The following is a 13,894-nucleotide window of genomic DNA, read 5'->3' on the forward strand; positions in this document are numbered from 1 at the left end:
GGCGAATGCATCAGACAGAGAATGAAGTTTGAGCAAATACCTTCTGACTGTATTGCTTGCTTAAATGCTTTGAGAAAGAGGCACACAACACGTCTGATGCATAATGCTGAGCCCACTGTATAAGAGCTGCCAAAGGGGGGGGGGGTGGCACTTCACTATGAAGTAAGGAACCAAATGAATTACTGGAATGGGTATAAACTTACAAATCAAAAAGAATTTTAGGACATAGTCTGGTAAGGATAGTGATAAAAATATAAGTAAAAGCTATAGTAATATGCCGAAAGGAAAATCTAGGAGAAATAAATGGGTTACATTGTGCCACTTCATTTTATTATTGTTATTTCAAAACTTGAGTTTTTCTAATTTAATTTGCTTAATATTCATCTTACATAAAATATGTAGTGGAGTATACCAACAGAGTTTTATATCGTGCATACATTTGATGCTTTAGAAAAAAATGTCTAACTACCTTTGATTTATATAATGAACATGTTCATGTTGAAATATTTTGTTGCATGGGTTGGCTAAAAAGCAGATAGCAGGTTTGGCCAGCAGTAACATTTAAATGTCAACAATGTTTCAATGTTTTGTGCTTTCAAACACTGGAATTGACGTTATAATAAACAGCAAAGGCCAGACTTGCCCAAAAGGGAAAGGAAAATGACTTATTCTACCTTGAAATGTATCAAATAATTGGAAGAGAAATAAATTACACAGAAGTTAATGTCATGGATTTTAAAATTTTGGACAGCAGTATATCATACTGTGCACAGTTAGAAGGCTTTGGTTTCCTGATGTTACAGAAGCAGAGTATTTGCATAAATGGAGTTTAGCAAATGGTATAACAGAGATTAAACTAATGACCTTGCTAATCTATATGATTATGCATTACAGAAAATGTGTGTAATATAGCAGTAGACCAGGGTCAATGGAGCAGTCTACCATATCATGTAAATACCCTGTGTAGTACTATGTCTGGGCTACTGATCCCTGTATGTCTATCTATCTGAGTATGCCTTTTTCTTTATGTAATTGTCTTTCTGCTCTATCTGGTTATCTCTTAGATCAAGCTATCATTGACAAGTGCTTGGATTACCCAACATTTTTCTACATGTAGTTTATTCTGAAATTTGCTACGCATTTACCACTTTCTGAGCAAATAAACTAATTTAACATACACTTTAACATGGAATGCATTACAAACTTCCAGTAAGCAGGATCTCACTATTGTTTCTTCTTTAAATGGTACGTGCATGTCTCATGAATGTGATCTGTTTATTCTTTCTCTCCTTGAGAATAAGCTGGAAGCTGCTGAAAATGTCCCTGTTGCTATTTTTACATATTAACCTCATACTGTTTTGAGAGTTCTGTACGATATTATTTTACACTGTATCTTGTGAAGGATAAAGTCTAAACTTGGACAGAGAATTTTATTTAACTTCTTATTAGCAGTTAAGAGAGAACAAACTGTAACATGATTTACTTTCTGTATTACTTTTGCTAAAAACTGCATTTGACTTGCTCTTCTTATGACACTGTCAGCCCTGGCAGTACATCATAATCATCAGGTTTAACTCATTCCCCTGTAGAAATGTATGCTGTTAAGGCTTCTGTAGCATTTAAGGGCTTCCCTTGGCTGCATCTGTATAGGCAGGGTATGTCTATTTTTGGATTTTTTTTTCGGGGGGGGGGGGGTACTTGCATTGTTAGTTGGGCATAGTGTGAAATTAAATCTTTTGAGGTTATTGTTATTTCAGCTCCTGTATCTACTCATGCGAGGTCCTACTTTGAACTATTATGCTAATAAAAATGGGTACATAAGGGTGTCTGTCCCCATGTGTAACTGTTCTCATTGTGCCCCTAGCTACTGCACTTTTTAAAAAGGCTGACTGTTTTTCTGTATCTGCTTTTTCTTTCTCACTTTTTCTCATCTGCATCTTTTGCTTCTTTTTCCATTTCCCATACATTTCCTCTGTGCTTATCCCATAAATATACTATGCTGCTACTCCCTATTTTAAAAGATATGCAAACATCTGTTTTCTTGTTAATGTTTTACCCTGCTGTTTCTTTGCATTTGCCATTTCTACTTTTCTTTGCTCCTTTTTTTTCTTAGTTCTTTCGACTGAATTAAAGTCTGCATCACATCGTGCTGTCCAACACTGCTTCTTATAGTTGACATTAACTGTCTCTTCGACCGTACAGGTGCATTCTTTATTCACCTGTTCCTTATTGCAGTTGTCATTAGCTGTGGAAGAGGACCAGTCCCTATTTTCAGAGCACCAGAGCGATCAATGTCTGGTGAATAGACCAAACCTAACACTGAAATCTCTCTTAACTGCTGAACAGCTTCTTCTTTTGTATTCCAAGATTTGTGTTCATCAAAAATTGTTATAAGATCAAACTACGTTAGGTGAAAGGCAGCTGTTAGCCAAATAATCAGACTCTGAACTGCCCCACCATGTAGTTCTAATGCATTAAGAGTCTGTTTGAAATGCAGGTGACATACTAGACACAAGCATATGTGCATGCCTTCTGCATTTAGGTATTTAATTTCCTCCTGTATTCCATACTTAAAGCAACCAAGATAAAACTGTCTTTCCTGGCTTTTGTTTCATATATTTGCATCATGCCACTCTGAATGTAGTAGTGCACTCCAGTTTAATCCCCCAAAAGAGTATCTGCTTCTGTGTTCCACTTTAACCACAGATGGCTCCAATTTCCAGTCTTTCATTGGCTCAGTAATGCAGATCCAATGAAAGAGTGATTTCCTGCAACTCATTACTGTCAAAGAGGGTCAAGAACCAATGGTAACACTGCTCAGTGATTCATTCCACAGTGCTGTATTCAATATATATAGCACAAAGCAGATAGACAGTTAGTTGCTTTTCCTACTGGAGATCAGAGTTAAAAGTACAAGGAGAACATTGCCAGTGGGTATCAGCAGGGTTAAAATATTATTAGTCTGTCCTCCCATCTGTCTGTGATTGCTTGCTATTTTTTTTTTTTTTTTGCTGTTTGTCAGACTGATTTGAGAATACCGTCGCCATCTGAGATAAGGAGGATTGTTGGCATTTTTGTTATCATGTTTCTTTGTTCCATGTTTCTTTGATTTCTGTGGTCCACACTGTTTTTAATGTCTTTGAAAAGAGAATACTGTGAGCTGTGACTCCATGCTAACACATGCAAGGAAGAGTATCTATGACTGTAAGTAATGAATCATTTCCTACAATAACAACATAATCTTTATCTTTGTCTGATTGTGTATCTGTCGTTTTAAATTTGATCAGGTAAACTAATAAATACATTGAAAGTTTGAAATAAATGTTGCAAAAGAGAGTTTTTCTTATGTCCACTGTTAAGTTACTAAAGCCACTCCTTGAATCCCTCTCAGCAGCTGCTGATTTTACAGAATGCCCCTGATGCTGTCTAATGTTTTGCCCTGTCCCTTGTAAACTTTTTGATTTTCATAACTCACTGAGGATTACATACAGCTAGTCATGCCGGACTTAACAGTTTTATACTTCTTATTGTTCAGAAAATTCATGGGCATACAACTCCATTTGTTCTGTTAAGCTTTAAATGAATTAGAATATAAACAGTGAAATGTCAGGATCCGCTAAAGCAAGTCCCAAAATATGATGACTGAAAGGTCAACAGAATGGCCTTTCATATATTAAGTCTGAGATGCCATTTCTCAGATATATTCCCTTTTCTCTGAGGTACAGTGATCTCAGAGTTCGTACATATAAGTTCAGGAGGAGTAAGGGCTTACCCCCACCTGCAAAAAAAGTTTAAACAGTATTTAAAAAGTATTAACATAGCCTGTGTCTACATTCCCCCAGGTAATAATGCAAACACCTTAGAAGATATCCTGTCTTGGCTGTCTGGTAACTACCCTCAAGAAACCATTGTTATAGGAGACTTCAACATCGACTGGAATATTTGTTCCTCAGAATCTCTGACCATCCATGTAAATCTATACGGATTTATTCAGATCATATCCTCCCCTACCAGGATCAGTAAACCTAACAACAAGGATAGTATCCTAGACTGGATACTCATTAATAGCCATCCCCACATGTATGGGGCCGGTACCCAACCTGAAGACATAAGTGACCATTTTCTTACCTATATAATCAGGCATAAGACTGGCATCCCCCACCAACCTACTTACAAAAGAATTAGAAACTGCAAAAAGTTAAACCTTGTTAATTTCCAAAATGAACTCAAAGCATGTAATTGGGAAATCCTAAAACATCTACCACTTCAAGAAGCTGTATTATATTTCATCACCAAATTCCTAGCCATCCTTAATACCCATGCACCTGCATGTTCTATAAGAACTAAAGCAAAAGTTGCTCCATGACTTCAAAAGAAACCAGACAAATGATCTTACTTAGAAACAAAGCTTGGACCACTTGGCGTACCACAAAATCCCCCTTAGATCAACTTAGATTTAGACAACTGAGGAACAACACTAAAAAATCTACCACCCTAGATAAAAAAAAAGTTTACTGCCATTTATAACAGAAGCATCAAAACAATTCGCAAAAGTTTTGGGCAGGCATAAATAAACTAATTCACCCAGGGCAATGCACAACTCCTACCCCCTCAGCTACCATCCAAAAACCTTCAGAAGATGTTGCCAATTCCTTTAATAGTTTCTTCACAGAAACTATCCATTCACTAGCTAAACAACTATATCCCAGTAGCCCAAGTCCTAACACCGCTGCACCTAGTTCTCAACTCCCCTTTAACTTTCAACCAGTTTCCACATCACTTATCCGTGCCCTAATCAAAAAACTAAAACCTACCACCCTTGCAGCAGATCTCCTCCCAGCTGAGTATCTATAAAAAGCTGCAGATGCCATAGCATACCTGATCTCTATCCTGATCAATAGAACTATATCAGAAGCCACTATCCCCTCCATATGGAAAACATCCCATGTTATTCCACTCCACAAAGGGGGCAGTTCCATGAATTGTCAAATTACAGACCTATAGCTATTTTGTCACCCTGGCAAAATTATGGAGAAGTGCATCCATAAACAACTCCTGAGCCATCTCATTCAGCACAATCTCCTGGCTAACTCAAAGCATGGTTTCAGACCATTCCACAGTACAACCACAGCCCTCCTCTTCTTCTCCAATGTTATTAATCAAAACCAAAACAACAATAATCTTTCTTCTGCCCTCTTTCTTGATCTCTCCAAAGCCTTCGACATGGTCAACCACCAACTACTCATACACACACACTTAAAACTATTCCCCTAGATGTCCAGGCTATCCAATGGTTCAAATCTTATCTGAGTGGTAGACAGGTTGTACTATGGCAGAACAAGCTATCTTCTCTGCTATCTATCACCCTTGGGGTCCCTCAGGGCTCTATATTTGGACCCCTATTACTTTCTATCTTTATTAAAGACCTGTACACAGTCATCCCAACAGCCACCTGCATTCAATATGCGGATGACTTCACTCTGATTTGCTCTGCTACCGCTCCTTTATATCTGCAGACTCTATTCAAAAATGTTGTTAATACTGTTGAAAATTGGCTTTGTAATCAACGTCTCCTATTAAATCCTAACAAAACAAAGCTACTGCTTTTCTCCCCACTCATAAAGCCTCTGCTCCAACCTTTACTATAAAATCTAACAATGGCACTGTCATTGTCCCAGATCCCTGTACCAAATTCTTAGGTGTAGCAGCTGATAATAACCTCAAGTTTGATATGCATATTAATCAAACTTAAAAAAGTTAATAAAAAACTTAGCTCACTATACAAGATCAAACCTTTCCTCACTCCACTAGCTAGGACGGTAATTGCCCGTACACATCTACTTGCCACCCTCGTTTATGCATCCCCTCTCTTCACGAACTTCAGTAAGTCTGACCTTAAACTCTGTAGCTGCTTTAATCATATTGCTAGATTTGCCACTGGAGCAGCATACAGAACACACCACTGTCTGAAACTAAAGAATCTAGGGTGGCTAGAATTGCCTATCCAGCTTCAGTACAATCAGCTAATAGTAGCACATAAAATTCTCTACCAACCTGAAAACACACCCACACTTTCAAAAAATTATTACCCCTGACAGCAACTTCAAGACACTTCGCTCATCCAACAAATTACTAGTCCAAACCCTCAAATGGAACAACTCATCTGGAGACTCTCTATATGCCAACTCTGTTGGTAAAATATGGAACTGACTTCCTGCTGAGCTTACTTCAGAACCTGTTCTATCCCAATTAAAAAAAATCTAAAACAGTACTTTAAAAAGCAATGGCTATGTCCTTGCTCTAATCCTGACCAACTCTGGCAATATAAACATGTGCTAAAGAGGTCTTTGGGCCACCCCTACATTGTTTCTTAATTTATAACAAATCAGATTTATATATGACAGAATGAACGCCTTTTATCCTATGTATTGTATCTGTAACAGTGCTTTAACTTGTTTAATGGAACAGTTTTTCTGTATGTATGGAGCTTTTTTCTCTGGGCCTCCGCTGAAAATGGACAAGTATCCAGTCGGACTATCCCAGTCAATAAATGTAAAATAAAATAAAATGAAATAAAATAAATAAATAAATAAATAAATAAAGAAGAAGAACAATTTTTGAGATTTACTCTTCTTCTGGTTTTTAGTCTGTTTTTCAGCTTTTTGGCACTTGGCATTGTGACATTTCAGGTGCTGTCATTTCAATATGGAGCTGAATTAGAGTAATATATTTTGCTTAAATTGTCCCTGATTTTGGGTATTTATCCACCATTATTTTGGCTTTCTTTAGAATTCTTGGGCAATGAAATTGAGACGTATGTTCCTTTGATATCTCAGGTTTTGGACGATCATGTGTGATTTACTTAGATTTCACAATTTTTGTTTTTAATAACAAAGTGGCCATATATTCCAAGTTGACAGGAGAGCATGCTCTGACAACTGTATACTATGGTTTTGACATTAGTAGCATCTGTATAAACAGAAAAAAACAGTTTAATCCTGGGGAAAGATATGTGTAAAACACAAGTTGTCACCATGAGGGTGGAGACTCTTGCTTTGAGCACAATTGTAATATATAGGATAATTATGTTCCCAGGGCAAATTTTCACATTATGCCTCACCTGCAGTGATCCATGTTTACTCATAAGCAAAGTTTAAGAGCTATGATTTTGAATCCTCTGCTATGATTAATGCCATTGATGGTTCCTTGCAATGATTTTGAAAGTGGAGTGGTAGAGATGTATGATCTGAAACAAGTTTGGTAACTAAGTATATATTCATATTTCTGTTCACTTCTGTGCAGACTCCCATCCTCTATATGAATACCTTTTCTCTCAACAATTGAAAGTGCTTCGGCAAGTGAAGCTCCTAACAAATTATTCTTCTCATTTTCATGGGCAATCACTCCACCAGATAGCTGGATTGTATTCAAGGTTCCACACTAATGGTTGCACTTTGGCTCTGGAGGGAAGTTTAGCTTGTACCCTTCGCTGTTGTATAACTCTGTATGATAAAAACATTAATATATTTTCTGCTTCAGCTGCAGTCTGTTTCATTTTCTCTTATGTATCTCTGTGTAAGTGGTGCTTTTTGCTCATGTTATTTGCATTTTTCTTCCAATTCAGAAAATGAGTTAATTCAGTTTATGATCTCGATACCTTAATGCTGTAAAAAACAACCATCTGCTCTGCTTCCCCTCTTGATCTTGTTTTCTTGCTGATGTGGCTAGAAATCTGCTGAAGCTGTTTTATATCAGCTGGATTTACATCTTTACTAGTGCTGGGAGCAGTGTAAACAGGATGGAGATAGTTTACTAAAAGCTGTTCTACTGATGTCCACAGACAGCATTACACCATCCAGGGGAATTTATCTGCAAACAGTTTATCTTTAGCTTCTTCTTGTTTTTTATCTGCCTCTTTTCTCCTCCCAAATATGAATAATGGAGATCATCTCGCTCTTTTCATGCCTGCAGTGTGCTTCCTCTGAATCCCACCTCTTTTGTCACCAAAGAAGTCTGAGGTTCAATACTACCATTCTGAGGCAAGATAATTACAGCACAGATATCACAGATAAAGAACACGGCATAAGACATCAGCAGAAATCATTTGAAAAAAGTAAATTCTCTACGTGCTAACACAGGGGTCATGACTGCACGTGCATGAAACAAGGCAGACCTGCTTGGCACATGAGCAAGGGAGGGGGTTCACTAACAGAGACATCGCTAAAAGACATGGAGATGTGTTGGCGTTTCTGTCTGCGGACCAGCGATCTCCATTATCTACTGCACAGTAGTGTACTGGGAGCAGAACTGGGCAGAGCATCTTGAGTATCGGTTGCTGGTTCCCCAGGTGAGTATGTTGCAACATGTGCAACTATCTGTACTACCCATGTGAATGAATGCCATGTAACTAGCAATGATGGCTTCTTTGTTCTTACACGCACATTGGGATTACAAATACATCATCATCTACTCAAGGTATACAGATTTTAGGTTTTCCATAGAATGCTCTTAAAGAGTTTTACTTACACTGTTCCTGCTGTAAGACTGCTTTGAAATCAGTTTCAGTACGGGATTTCTAGCTAGTTGTTTAACTGGTTTGTGGTAGCATTGCACTTGCGGGATTCTTTTACTGTGTTTTCATATTAGGAGGGCTGAGATTATTTGTTTTGTGGCAGGAAGTGTTTGCCTGATGTATCTGAATTGGGAAACACACAAAATGGCCCATAGTGTAATGGTTTCATTGGCTAGAAGCTACAGTGGTTAATTTTCTGTTTTTTTTTCTGTGCTGATATAAATTCAGCATGTTTGCACAGCATGGTGCTCATTTCTGCAGAACTCAACAAAGCTTGGCATCCTAGCTTTTGCTCCACAAGTGTTTTACTTGCATTCAGTGCCAACCAGGCAAGTCTAAGTGCTTCTAATTGTTAAATCACCCTTGCTTAACTAATTTTAAGAATCACCACTGTTTCTTGCTTTTATTTTTGCATTTTACTGTATTTTTGCAATAAATAAATAAAGAAATGTTCTTCCTCTTACTGTTACTACTGTAAGACTGTTTGTTTTCAAATTACTTTTAGTGAGGGATTTCTAGCTAGTTGTTTAATTGGTTTACAGTAGCATTGCACTAGTACATTTCTTCTACTGTGTTTTTACATTAAAAGGAAAGGATTTACTCATCTTGTGGCAGAAGGTGTTTGCCTGGACTGTCTGAGTTAGGAAACATACAAAAGGGCTCATAGAGTAGTCATTTTGTTGGTCAGCGGTCTTGGTAGTTAGTTTTCTGTTTTTTTTCTGTGCTGGTATAAATTTGGCGTGTTTGTGCAGAGCTGCTCACCATGCAGCAGCAGTTAGCAGTGCCTTATACAGGGGCGAGCATCTAAAAACAAATTTTCCTTATAGAACATCCATAAAATCTGTACCCTGTAACTTAGTGAGTATAGAGCAATGAACTTGTGCGTGGACAAGCTTTGAGCTGCTAGTTTGTATGTTGAACAGCACTACCACTGTAATTCAGTTTTATATAATCTAGTCTAGTCCCAAATTCTATACAGTACCCTTAGGATCCCACTTTTAACACTCGTATGCACCCAGTAGTACCTCACCAAATTGCAGTTCCTGAAAACATGGATATGCAACTTCCAAGTGTCCCTGTAGCCAGCTTGGTGGACAATGTAGAAACAATGTAGAATTATCTTATTTTCACAGACAACCACTTAATCCTTAAGGAAATAGACACAGTATGCAACAGCTGTACATATACAATGTCACTGGAGGCAAAACTCTTGCATACAAACAAGGTTGTCAAAAACACACATGCGATTTCCACCACACGTTGAGCTCATCACATGCATAGACCAACTTATGCTGAGGCACTTAAATGCAATCTACCTAAACTACAAAGACCTCCTAAAATCACTGTCAGCAATGTTTATCCTTACTAAGCTTAAATGCAATCACCTAAAGCAACACTTAACACCTCACATACACCTAATCCCAATATATTCCCAAAAACAAAGCCTATAAGGTAAGCAAACACACTACCCAGGACTCTCATCACATGTGACTCCATTGTAACAGTCACTAAAGGTGTGTCCTGTTAGCAGCTACAAGGTAAACATTCAGAGTTTTATTTCGCAACAGTTTTTATTTATTTTTGTTAGTTTAGTTTAGTCAGGGAAAGCAGGCAAATTTGTCAGCAGGGGATTATGGCAAGCTGACAAAGAGCCAGTTGGCCAAAGTGTGTGAAGCCATGCCGACTAAAGAGGAAATTATTTCAGCCTTAGTCACAGCTCAGACCAGCAGTCAGGAGGATAACCAGCCTGTTGATGGGAATTTGCAGCCCTCAGAAACAGGACAGTTCACCTTTTCCTCAGAGGACTTAATCCATCTGGAGTTAAAGAAACTTGAACTGGACACCAAACATTGGGAATTAGAATCAGCAGAGAGACTGCGGCATTTGGAGACTAAAGAAAATGTGAAGCAGCATCAACATGAGAGGTAGATGCTGAGTGTTCGCCAGGATCATGGAGGTAATGGAGAAAGGAATAACCAAACCCCATAAGCAATAAGGGTCAGTAAATTTCTCCCACAGTTTATAGAGGGTGGTAATTTTGATAGTTTTATTCATATATTTGAAAGAGTATGTAAACAGTATAATGTTGACCAAGGGCTCTGGGTAATGTTTCTGACCTCCCTTATTACATGGTAAATATGTAACTGCTGTTTCTAAAATGTCTGATATTGATTGTTTAAACTATGACAAAATAAAGAAATGTTGACTTGAATGTTTTAAGTTAACAGCTGAAGCTTACACAGACGCAGGACAGATGAAAGTGTGTATGATTTATATTGTTGAGTTAAACACTTATTTTCATAGGTGGGTGAGTGGGTGTCAGGCCTCCACTTTTGAAGGGCCGCCAGACCTTTTGGTGAAGGAACAAGCCCTTAGCACTTTGCCAGAGGACATGAGAATCTGGTTGATGACCCACTCACCCAACTGAACAAGGAGAAGGTAACAGCTGTTATCTGGAGCCAGGATCTGCTAAGTTACATATGCAGTCACATCATTGTCACCCCAGGTACCAATATGATTCTATCATTAGTCTACGTGGGTGTAAATGAATTGAGATGTACCTCCCTGGACTATATAAAAGGAGATATTATTGACCTCTCAGAATATCTGTCTCAGGCTGGTATGTGACTAGAATTGAGCAATTTTCTACCTTCACTAAGAATGGTGCCACAATATGAACAAAAGATGATCAACTTCAATAACTGGTTTAGTTTCTGGTGTTATTCTATGGTGATACAATATTTGTCAGCATAGAAAGACATGGTTAAGAAACCATGTTGCTTTGCCAAGGATGGTTTACACCTGTCCCCTTAGGCTTCTGAATATCGGCTAAAACTTTATCTTCCCCAGAAAGCCTTTTTTAGGCAATGAAAATTGACAAGCCTTCTAAAAAGCAATTACAAGCCAAAGAAATGTTTTGGTGTTACTGATCAATGCCAGGAGCTTAAACAAGAAACTTCACACCCTTCAAGTTCTCTTCACACTGGAAAATATAGATGTCTGTGCTGTTATGGAGACATGTTAAAGTTACAGAAAATACTCTATCATTGCAAGGCTACAGTGCCTTCCACACATTTAGACCATCAACTACACAGATGGGGAACCAAAAAAGAATGGAAAGCCAAATATGTGTGCCCAAAACTCAGAACTAAAAGCAAAAACACAGAGAAGATGCTGTCTGCAGGAACTGTACACAACAAGCTGAAAGCTTTCATCACCAAATCACAGTCAGCAACACAGCTGAAATTATTCACAACTCTTTTAGGTAATGAAAACAGGGACTAAAGATGGAGAAGTCTCAAGTTATATAAACAAAAAGCAGACCTCTAGTTTGGTTAAACAGGATGATGCGCTGGAGTTTCTCCATGTGCAAATCATCATAAACAAAGTGCCATACTATATCCTAGCAAGGTATAGATCACCCTCTTTGTATCATGAGACCCATAACTCATAGTTATACCTACTAGAGACACTCATTCAACCAAATACCTTACTCATGGGGGACTTTACCTACCCCTCTATCAACTGGGAAAACTGCTTGACTTCAACCTCGTAGACAAAGAGATCCCTGGACTTTGTAAAACCAAGCACCCTTAACCAGATGGTGCACACACCCGGTAGAGGTTCTAACATACTAGATCTAGTACTCACAAATATAGGAGATGCTGCACCCAGTGTCATGCCCTCACATTTAAGGTGAGAACACACAGCTGTCTTCTTCACAATAAAAACAAACCCATTAATGCCAGTAAACCCTGTAACAGTTAGGAACTATTCCAAAGCAAACTTTCTGTTATTGAATGACAGTTTGTCAAAACTCAGTGTCCATCCAAACCTACAGTTCACAGCAACCTATGTGAAATTGTTTAAAGAGACCTTGTACAAGCATGTTAATGGCTGCATAGGGGCTGAAGAACCTACCAGAAAAAAAGGCCAAAACTAACTCAGAAAACAAATCACACTGATGGAAGTCTAATGCAGAAGATTATACAACAAAAGGAAAAAAGTCATGACTAAAATCGGGAAGAACAACTCCCATAAAACAAGAGCGCTCTCATCCGACTAAACAGGAAACTATAAGGACTAATTAAGCCCAGCAAATCCAATTTCAAGATCAAGATCACCTTCCAGGCAAAGGATACCCATAAGGCCTTCAGCAGCTATGTCCAAAGATGCAAGGGCAGCACACGGCAGTGTACCAAATTGGTAGCTAATAGTGCCACCTTCACTGAGCCGAGCAATATGGCGAATCTCCTGGCTGACAAATCCAGCTCAAACTTTATCCCTGGCTCACCTCCAATCACTCCCAAGAAACAGCTACAAGCATAACCCCCCTCCAGCTATTAACAGGAAGCAGGTACTGGAGGCACTAGATAAGGCCAAAAACACATCCTCAATTTGCCTTGGGATGCCTGTTAACTAGTCTGAAACATGACCTATCAGAGTCAATGGAGTTACAATTTTACTACAGTCTGAAAACAGGCTCTATGCCCCAAGAGTAGAGGACTGCAGTGATCATCCCACTTCACAAGGGAGGGCCATCCACAGACCCCAGTAACTACAGACTCATTAGTTTGACTAGTCTCATATGCAAAGCCATAGAATAAATTACCATGGAAATGATCAAAAAAGACATAGACAACCTTCAGACAGAGGAACCAACCCAATTTGGCTTTGTCAAAGGAAAGTGATACTTATTAAATCTGGTGGACTTGTTTGAGAAATTGACTAAGGCACTGGACATAGGGAAAGCAGTACACTCTGACTCGACCTAGCAAAAGTATTTCATACAATACCTCACTCCAGTATTGTTGAAAAACTCTCTGAATTAGGCATAAACTCCTATATAACACAGTGGATTGCCAACTGGCTCCAGATAGGACCCAGGAAGTTAAGTGAGACCACCTCTACAAAGAGACTGGTCACCATAAGGATCCCTCATGGCTCAGTGTTGAGCCTGTTCCTCTTCAGTATCTGCCTCTCATAAGTCAAGGCCAATATCAAGGGCTTCTGGATGAACAAGTTCGTAGATGCCTGCAAACCAGGAGCAATCATGGATTCCTCCCAGATGCCAATATCTTGTAAGAGGGTCTAACACAGACAAATAACTGGTGCCAAAGTCACGGCTTAAAATTCAGTGCTAAGAAATGCATAAAAGTATTACTTGGGAAATTAGTCACCCAGGGAAATGATGTCATTGCTAAGAAACCCCTAAGAGTTAAACCAGCAGTCAGGGATTTGAGAACATGTGTAGATAGTAACCTGGCCTTGACCAACATGTGGCCAAAGTAGTAAGAAAATCATTCTATGTCACCCAACTTA

Source organism: Protopterus annectens, chromosome 2.part0, assembly GCF_019279795.1.
Source record: "Protopterus annectens isolate FY-2018-M chromosome 2.part0, PAN1.0, whole genome shotgun sequence".
Taxonomy (NCBI): Eukaryota; Metazoa; Chordata; order Ceratodontiformes; family Protopteridae; genus Protopterus; species Protopterus annectens.